At 36.1% G+C, this 9,061-nt stretch overlaps 1 long non-coding RNA gene across 1 annotated transcript; it reads left to right on the forward strand.

Moving 5' to 3' along the window:
* Nucleotides 1-458: 458 nt before the first annotated feature.
* LOC139148736 (uncharacterized) lies at nucleotides 459-3,653 on the forward strand. Its single transcript, XR_011555989.1, has 3 exons — nucleotides 459-625; nucleotides 2,107-2,327; nucleotides 3,456-3,653. It is a non-coding gene; the product is annotated as an uncharacterized lncRNA (long non-coding RNA).
* Nucleotides 3,654-9,061: the final 5,408 nt, after the last annotated feature.

Genomic DNA, 9,061 nt, shown 5'->3' on the forward strand with positions numbered 1-9,061 from the left:
TGTTAATTTCATCCGCCAGACTCCCTGGGGTTTACATGTACACTGTGCACTCTGTATCAGACATGGTGATCACTTTGAGTTTAATGCGATGCAGTCTTTCCTCATAAAATGCAATTAAATTTCGTCGACCAAATCGATTCGGCTAATATCCTTATCAGTTGTTCGATACATTAAAATACAAATGGTTGTATCACCAAAAGATGTTGTAGGTCTTAGTTTTAGATAGAATGAATACGCATCGATATTAATTACATTCATACAATCATGTACCGGAAATACCATTATTAAGCTGCTCTTTGTGTTACACGGATCCTTTAAAGTACAAAAGAGAGGGGAGTTTGGATTCATTGATTTTGTGTCAGAGAGTGTGAAGCTTGGCAAGTTGTCAGTGATATTTTATTTTTCATTCTTCAGGCGAAGGCGTCGGTAGAGTTTCATGGATATAACGTTTCGGTCACCGCATATGATGGGCAATGTGATTCAGGCGTTTTTCTCGGTACAGAAAGCTTCGTTGATTACTACGAGCCGCCGATCTATACGAGATCAACAGGGCAGATGCTCTGTGTTCAAATTCACTCACGCTACGCACCTGATGTTTATGTAGAGTACACTTCTACCGAGCAAGGTAAGAAATCGAATCAGTTCAATTTATATAGGTTCACCAGCCGATCCTTTCATTCTGAACTTAAGCTTGAATAATTCTTGAAGACTTTTTATACTCTAATTCACGTTGCTTATGATTATTTGTTTTTCATTACCTTACATGATCCTTAAGTTTTTATGTATCAGCGTTTTGAATAATTTCAACATCGCATTCATGGCGGTACTTTTAATTCGTGTAGTGTGTAAAATGTAAAGATTTTCAAAATTAAGAGGTGCCTAAAGTGTTAAAAGGAGTAACAAATATTTTGATGATAATGATAATGCGTAATGCGTAGTGCGTTTGGACGAAGCACGCAGTGTAGGTTGGTATTTTAAATGGACGGTCTTCAAGCATTTCAAACGTTTTAAAAGCGTGTTTCAATTTATACTTACAATTTCTGAAAGAAAATATCATTCATCATCATTAGTACATAATAATTTATCGTGTGAGCGATAGCTACCATTAGTTTCATCGTTAACTTCTTCAAGAAACACAAACCGTTTTATACCCTTGCTTTAATCGCCATTAGTTACTAAAAGACGTTTTTCTATGGTTTTAGTCCTTTCGCATTTGGTCAGCTTTTGTTCCTTGTAACAAATTTTGGTCGAAAGTACCGTCTTTTTCACAAAGTGAATAGTTTTTCAGAATGCAAATTACGCCGTCCATGTTCATTCAAGTTGATTATGACATTGATGTTAATGATATATAGTATGTATAAACGCCACTCACTATGTATCACCCAATCGTTTGTCGGACAGCTATTACTGAATTCAGAGGTTTGAAACATAAAAGTAAAGCGTTTCTAATTGTTTAATACTGATTTGTAAGACTGTGATTCAGAACATTTACTGTATAATTAAGGGATCGTGATCAAAGGTTTAAACTATTGGAATATCAGACAATGCTTATAGGACCGCGATTTAATTCAGAAAAGGCTGCCTGTGTTAAATTTTACGTTAAAAACATTATCGATATCATTCAAAAGTACATATTTCACCACGTCCATGAAAGAAACATAAGATAAACTATCAGTCTGTGGTCGTTTATAATCCCGCAAATTCATTTCGTATAGACATGGTTTTAAAATCCTACTCAAATCAGACACTTTACAAAAATTGTGTCGTATCAAACAACCATATATCAAGTTGCTTCAGTTTTATAGTAATCATGATGGCGTTTGCAAAATGCAACAGTGCTTTTGGAAATGCACTGTTAAAAAACTATCATTTTTACCAGCTGAGTTGTAACGACTTTATTATTAATTTCCAGACTGCTCATATTATCTAGATTAGAACCTGGAATGTCAGCACCATAATATTCTTGAGCAAATAACATAACATTTTTATAATAATTATTTACTGAAAGAAAGACGAAGTTTCTGTCTTTCAAACATGCATAAATATCTTTCATTACATTCTGTATCTTATAATTTAAAGCCTGAATCTTTCGCTTCCGCTATTTAGGATTCAGTGAATTTTATCAAGACTTTGGTTGGCAGACTGATTCAGGTGGGCATTTTGCTTGGACGACGGATATTTCAAGCTACATGTATGCGCTCGGAGAGTGTGGTGGCGATCTCTCCCTTAACTCGGGATCATTTGCTTCACCATCATATCCAGAAGCCTACCAAAATCAGCAAGACTGTTATTATACTGTAACAGTGTCCTCAGGCAACATTGTAGTGGTGAGACTGTATATGTTACTTCTACGTTACATGTAATTTTCAGATAAATTGACAAACCTCGTCAGAAAAATTTACATTAAAACTAATTTTGCCAATGGTATATTTCCACAGTTGATTAATGACAAAGTTTAGTTCAACAGGCAAATCTGATTACTTACTCAGATTCATATCTTTAATATTGTATGCAAAAGAAAGAATTGTGGCATTGCTGTATGCATGGCTTGAATGTTTGAAGTTCTCCAAGGACTTTTTCACCACCACTTGTGTTGTTACCTATGAGAAAAGATCAGATAATCGATTATACACGAGAATGAGACACTTCATCGACCCAATCATTCCCCTGCCCATCCCCTACTTGGTTCAACTCGTGTAGTAAGGAGACGTATTTCGCCCTTCTGCTATGCAGATGACATATTCGATTCCACTTCCATTCTCTCAGTCCATGGATCAGCTGCAGTAATTCTCACTACTTTCATAGCCCAAAAATCAGCTTATCACAGACCAATAGCAATTAATCAATGTGTCTCATTAAAGCCCTACTATAGCTGTTAATCTCTAAATTTGTTGACATCAAAATATTTTTTCCTATTCTTTCCTGGTTCTCTCTGAAGTCTGCTCCGGCCCCTGAAGGGATATTATGAGAGAACTCCATGATCTCGGAGGTCGCTCTGTGGCATTTCGAAGGCATTTCTCGCAATGGCAGGACACACCAGACATTTCTTATCTGAATTCCTGAGGCGCTTTGCAAGGGTCTTTTGACTTGTCTCTGTAAATGGAATCAACTTTTATGTGTACTCAATTTATACTCCGCATTAACCCATTGCACCTATGTACATGCGGCGTCTTCTGTTGGCACTGCTGTTTCTTCTAGCCACCTCATGGGCAGGGTATAACATGGGCAGGCAAGGTGCTTCCCTTCTCATTCTTATCTCTGAATTAGGGTTAGGTGCTCGGCTTGTAGCATTCACGACACCTGCCAAAGACGGTTTTAATGTAGAGAATTTGAATGTAGATAAACACCTTTTTCTTGAGTAACCCTGATTTATAAGTTTGCAGGAGATATTGCTGTGTCTCCCCACAAAAGAAATGATTTACGAATGGTTTTCTATTTTTAATTTTGTCCGAAAGCTGGAATTCACAATGTTTGACACAGAGCCATGTTGTGATTTCGTCGAAGTCTTTGATGGGAATTCCAAAACAGCGGATACATCTCTTGGCAGGTATTATGGCTCGAAAGTCGATTCTGAAATCAAGTCATCAGGACGCAGCCTCTTCGTGCACTTTCATTCCGACCACTCAGAAACCCACAAAGGTTTCTATGCCTCTTTCACCACAGGTATGTATGGACATATTTTCTCCATTGTTCTGATAGAGAAAATACGAGTTTGTGGCAATAAACATTAAGAGTTTCATATCCAGCTCTCCAATCTGCATCTATGTAATTTAGAGTCACCATCACTATCGCATTATTCCTTCTCTGGGAAAATATCGAAAGAATGTGGAAACATACAAAATCTCTAAAAACGTCCTTTGTTATAAGATAAAGGGTCGGCATGAAAGAACTGAGCTATGTGATATACAACGTAACGACCTGCTGTTGTAGGTTTGTCTACAGGCTGCCTTTCCGTTTCAGATCAAACAAGAAAGATTTGGGTGATAGTTGGCTGCGTAGTGGGGGCTTTTGTACTCCTTGCATTGGTTTCGGCCGTCGCTATCATCCATATCCTAGTAAAGAAGAAGAAAAAGAAGTCGACAACACGCCTCACAAAGCCGATTGACCGTCCAAAACTGTCAATGCGCGATCCAATGTAAGTGGTTTTATATCTTGCAAGATTAATACTACCGTAATCACCTTAATATGGGAAGGTATTTGAGTATATTAAAGCCATACATGTTTGAATACATTACGTGAATCTGCACAGATTAGAAAAACACTCAATGGATCCTTATTTTTCAGCTTATTTCGTTTGATGTATGCAGTTAAAATCACCTGAAGATGTTCACTAAAACTGTTTTGCAATTATGTACTGAATACGATGTGAAGGTAGAGTTAGACCTTGCATCTCCGTTTTGTGCCTCAGACAAATAACCTTAAATAGAGTAGGTTACAACATAATTTTCAAAATAAATGTAGATTTAAAACCATACTCACATATAACTGATATATATGTATATATATATATATATCTAATCTGATATTACATGACTCTAAAGGGACGAAGACGACAAGCAACGCTTTCCGAAATTCGAATCACTCCAATTTGGACTTTGAGGTTTGTTTTTATATTTTAGACTTCTGAAATAGCAATACCTAGTGTTTTCTATTCGCATGGATACAGATATTAAGTGATTTATGCTATTATGAACTAAAGTAGCAATGAAGTCCCCTCTGTCCTGTATTTATATCACAACAAATTCTTTTACACGCAAGACGGAAGTCTAAATCCGGCAACTGTTTTGCCTTAAATTGTTGAAATGCGTAGGGCGCTATTCACATACCTTTAATACAAACAGGTTTTTGTAGGGTTATTCAAAATATTGAAATGCCTGTAAAGAGTGTGCTTTTGAATTGTCATCTGACAATAGCTGTGTTGTTATGAATTACAGAAGGGTTATAACCCAGACAGGTGACATCGTTATTGAGGAGAACTGTATAAGTGTTATTGCTCCCAATCATAGCAACTGGCAGAGGTGCTCTTTATCGGGTATTGGCTCAGGAACGAATCGTTTACAGCAGCTGTGCCTTGTGCGGAACTACATACACTTCTATCTTTGTATTTGACACCTCTTTGAATTATATCAGTCATCCTCTCGCGCCTTTAAGACATCCAACACGCACACAACAAATTGACAAGAACAAAACCTCCTCACCGGCAGAAGGACAAGTGATGCCTGAGCCTAATCATCACTGCAGCAGAGCTAAACTTTCAGGTCTAGCACTATTTGCCAGAACAACACAAGTTGCAGAGAAATGGGTGGGCAAAATCTAAAATAACTTGTTGACGTGAGTTTTCTTGATCTAACTTTGAGAATGCCTACATGTTTTCATTTCAGTAATTTACAAAATAATATTTGTCGGTAATTTCTAAATTTAACAGTAATATTCACGAAAGCAGAATGTCACATCTTCTAGACGACGACCAATTCCATATCTTTCACTCTTTTAGTTTTCGCAATGATCTTGCAGATATGACAGCCAAAGGTATGCCGTTGATAATACCCACACTTTTACATCAGAGGCAATGAAAGCAGATAGTCTACTTCTATTACTTTCAGCAGTGTTTTTTTTAAATATATAATTCTATCTGTAGTCACCGTTTTAAACAGTGTTTCATGTACTGATTTTACTTTTTTGAAAATTAATTTCATGTCGTAAAGTTTTAATATTGTTTTACTTTATGTAGGACCCCATGGTAGATTACACCCTTACAGGCGTCTTTACTCCTATTTGAGTCTGTAAATGGGTAATCCTTTAATATGAAATAAATAAAAAAATAATAAATAAATAATCTTCGATTTTACTAAAACCTCACGCTCCGTAAGCAGCTGTCTTTGATAATTCTCAAGTGTAAGTCGAGAAGTAAGTCGAGTGTAGCAACAAAGAACAAGACATTGTGCCCCTGCAAAGCCCATAGGGCTAGATGACGGTCTGTTTTATAACTAAGGGCGCTTTTACGTACACGATTACATGGCAAGGTTGCAAGATTGCTTAGGAAAAAGGGCTCCTAAGCAAAACGTCTGCAATATCAAATTCCCACTTAACCCAATTTAGGAATTGCCGATACGAAAAGGGTAACAGTGATTTTCAGAACACCAATGACAAGAAAGACAGAAAAACCTATCGCTAGTAGTTGTCTTATTTAAAAAAAGATAACTTTTAAGAGTGGAAAAGATGAGCATTTTATTGTTCATCTAAATGAAAAAACTACATGGACTACGAGTCTGTGTAAAATTGCTTAGTGCAACAACAGAGTGCTCGGCTCTTGGAATCGAGAGAAATATTTGCACATTTGGGAAACAAACAAACAGACACACAAACAACAAACAGCTAAATACACATAAAACAAACAAAGCTGCAGAAAAAAATCAATATCACCATATCTGCTTATGAGAGCTACTGAGGAATTGAAAAAAAAGTATTAGAATCCGAACAAATGTCTCCGAGGCGTACCTTTAATTGAAACTCTCTTTCGATATTTTCAGTTTTCCGTTTACGCTTTCTTACGGAGCATTATTATTCTGAAGACGTGGCAGTCCAGCCATGTTCTCCGATATAATTTGATTGTATCGCGTTCTCTTGCAAGCCGAGTGTTGCAACCTATGGCAGTACCTCAAAGTGATATTGTTGTCAATGAAACAGCATTCAATACTTTATGGCGAATGGTAAAAAAGACAAAGGGTTTAAACAAACAAACTGTATAATCATAATAGATTGATTCTGATTATAAATTATAAATTTTCAAACCGATTTCAATGAGTTTCATCAAACGTGCTCTTGCATACACAGGAAGAAAAATTTAGTAGTGATTCAACAATGCATTTTGTTTTTTCATTTTCAGTTACCAATTTACGCAGGGGTGTGCTTCCTTTGCAAATAACGTTAAGAGATGTGATAACCAACAAATACTACATTAAGCATATAAATACATCCAGCTACCGCACTTTTAGATGTCATACCGTACCATGTTTCCGGTATTAAGCAGGAAGTTCTGAATCACGTAGCAATATCAGCGAAAAAAACGGTTTGAAAAAACTTGCATCTCACGTCCAAGAAATATCCATTTTGCATAACTCACGCCACTTCAGCTTGTTAATGGAGGCAAAAAGCATTTGTACAACACAGATTGAGAATTCGCCTGGTACAGATTTTAGGCGAACCAATGTTTACAATGACCCCTGGCTTGCTGCACGTAGGAAGCCTTTGGATAAATTAAGTTTGTCCAAAGTTGTATTTGGTGAAAACCGTGACTTTATTATCCCCGCAGGATATTTTATACCGGGTTATTCTCTTAATCCACTCAGATTTGCAAAGTGATACCTCAGTATTCTTGATTATACACAGGAAAACATTTGTGAAAGGTTGAAATAAATCAAAGCCTCATAGGGCAAGGTATGAACAAAACGATTAAGACTTTCCGTTTTTAAGGCCCATGCTATTATTAGGAAGGAACGGTTTTGTTTTCAATTAATTATATTACAAATCCGAGAGTAAACTGTATTACAATTAATCTACAAACTGGAAGGCCAAATGCGGAATGAATTCATATACTATTGACCAGCATAATAGTATCTGCTATAAAGATATTAAATTTTATAGGTAACGTTGTAAATTAACATCCTTATCTTGCTTATTGCTCATGTCGACTTTCTATTAATTATTATTATGGCATATCGGTCGATTACCATATCCTCAGGATTCACTCCTCGATATGTTAATGAATTGTGATGATAGAATTCGTTTCTTTTGTTCCTAAATGCTAGTCGTATATTTTATATTTGTTAATCGCGGAGAAAGCACTTTTCTTCTCAGCCCTTTTATGTCTATTTCAGTAGCCTTTCATGGGTGCGACATGATCGGACGTCTTTCCTTCTTATGGCACTGTGTCTTCATCAGTGAAGAGACCTTTTAAGGAAGAACACATTGATGTTTGTGAATGGAAATGGTTTGCATAAACATTATGTATCAAATTAGCATTTACAAATTCATCCAGTTGGCAACTCTTTGTACAGTACAGAGTACACAGAAAACCGTCATATTTTAATGTCAATATGGGTACCTTATAGATGAGGAAAGTTACATACAGTACAACATACGTTTCGACAGTTGTAAGCCTTTAAGATATTTTTTTAATACGTTGTATCCTATGTAAAAGTTGTGATCGAGACTAATTGGCAATATTTAATAAATTAATGACAACGTAAAGGCTTCGATACAATAATATGCTGTGTATTTTGTACATGCAAGCTGTTGGGAACATTTTCCCAAATTTATACTAATGTTTTGACGAGTATGACGACTGACAGCTCGAAAAAAGGAAATAACCTACGTTGTATAAAATACCCTGAAGTGTGAGAGAATGTAGAATGTATTACCTCTCCTTTCTCGAGAGCTTTGATCTCTTCAGTCAGCTGTCTGGCAGATAGTCTAATCTGCAATGGGTACTCCCAACATTTCATCATCACTTGATATCTGAAAGAAATACGTTGACAAAGAACACTTAAGTATACTTAAGTCGTCGCATGCGAATATTGTACTAAGTTTTAAGTCATGTGTAGTGCAGTTTCTTTACATAGGGATTTGTTGCAAGAAACATGACACGGACAGAGTAATAGCATGTCACGCAAAATTTTGTGAACAGCTTCGAGGCATCTGATAGGCCGACGCAAATTAAGTATTTCTAACAGCTCTACGATGTGACGAAAACAGATATAAAGGCCGCTAATTTTCAACATTCAACCTTTGACACTGAATTTTATTTAGTGATTTTTTTTTGGTTTTTCGCATGGTGACTTTGATTCCATGAGCGTGTTGTTAACAGTTCGTATTTCAATGTTGAATTGTTTATTTCAATAAACATATCCAAGAAAGTTAATAATATGTTTGTTTGTTTTCTCGAATTCTGATTATCTCTTATCTGTAATTTGAAGTTTTTATGCATACGTTAAAACTAGATGACGATTTGTATCTACAATCATGTATTTGGAAGATAAACAAACAAAAATCGTACGCTTCT

The sequence above is a fragment of the Ptychodera flava genome, chromosome 13 (assembly GCF_041260155.1).
Source record: "Ptychodera flava strain L36383 chromosome 13, AS_Pfla_20210202, whole genome shotgun sequence".
Classification (NCBI taxonomy): Eukaryota; Metazoa; Hemichordata; class Enteropneusta; family Ptychoderidae; genus Ptychodera; species Ptychodera flava.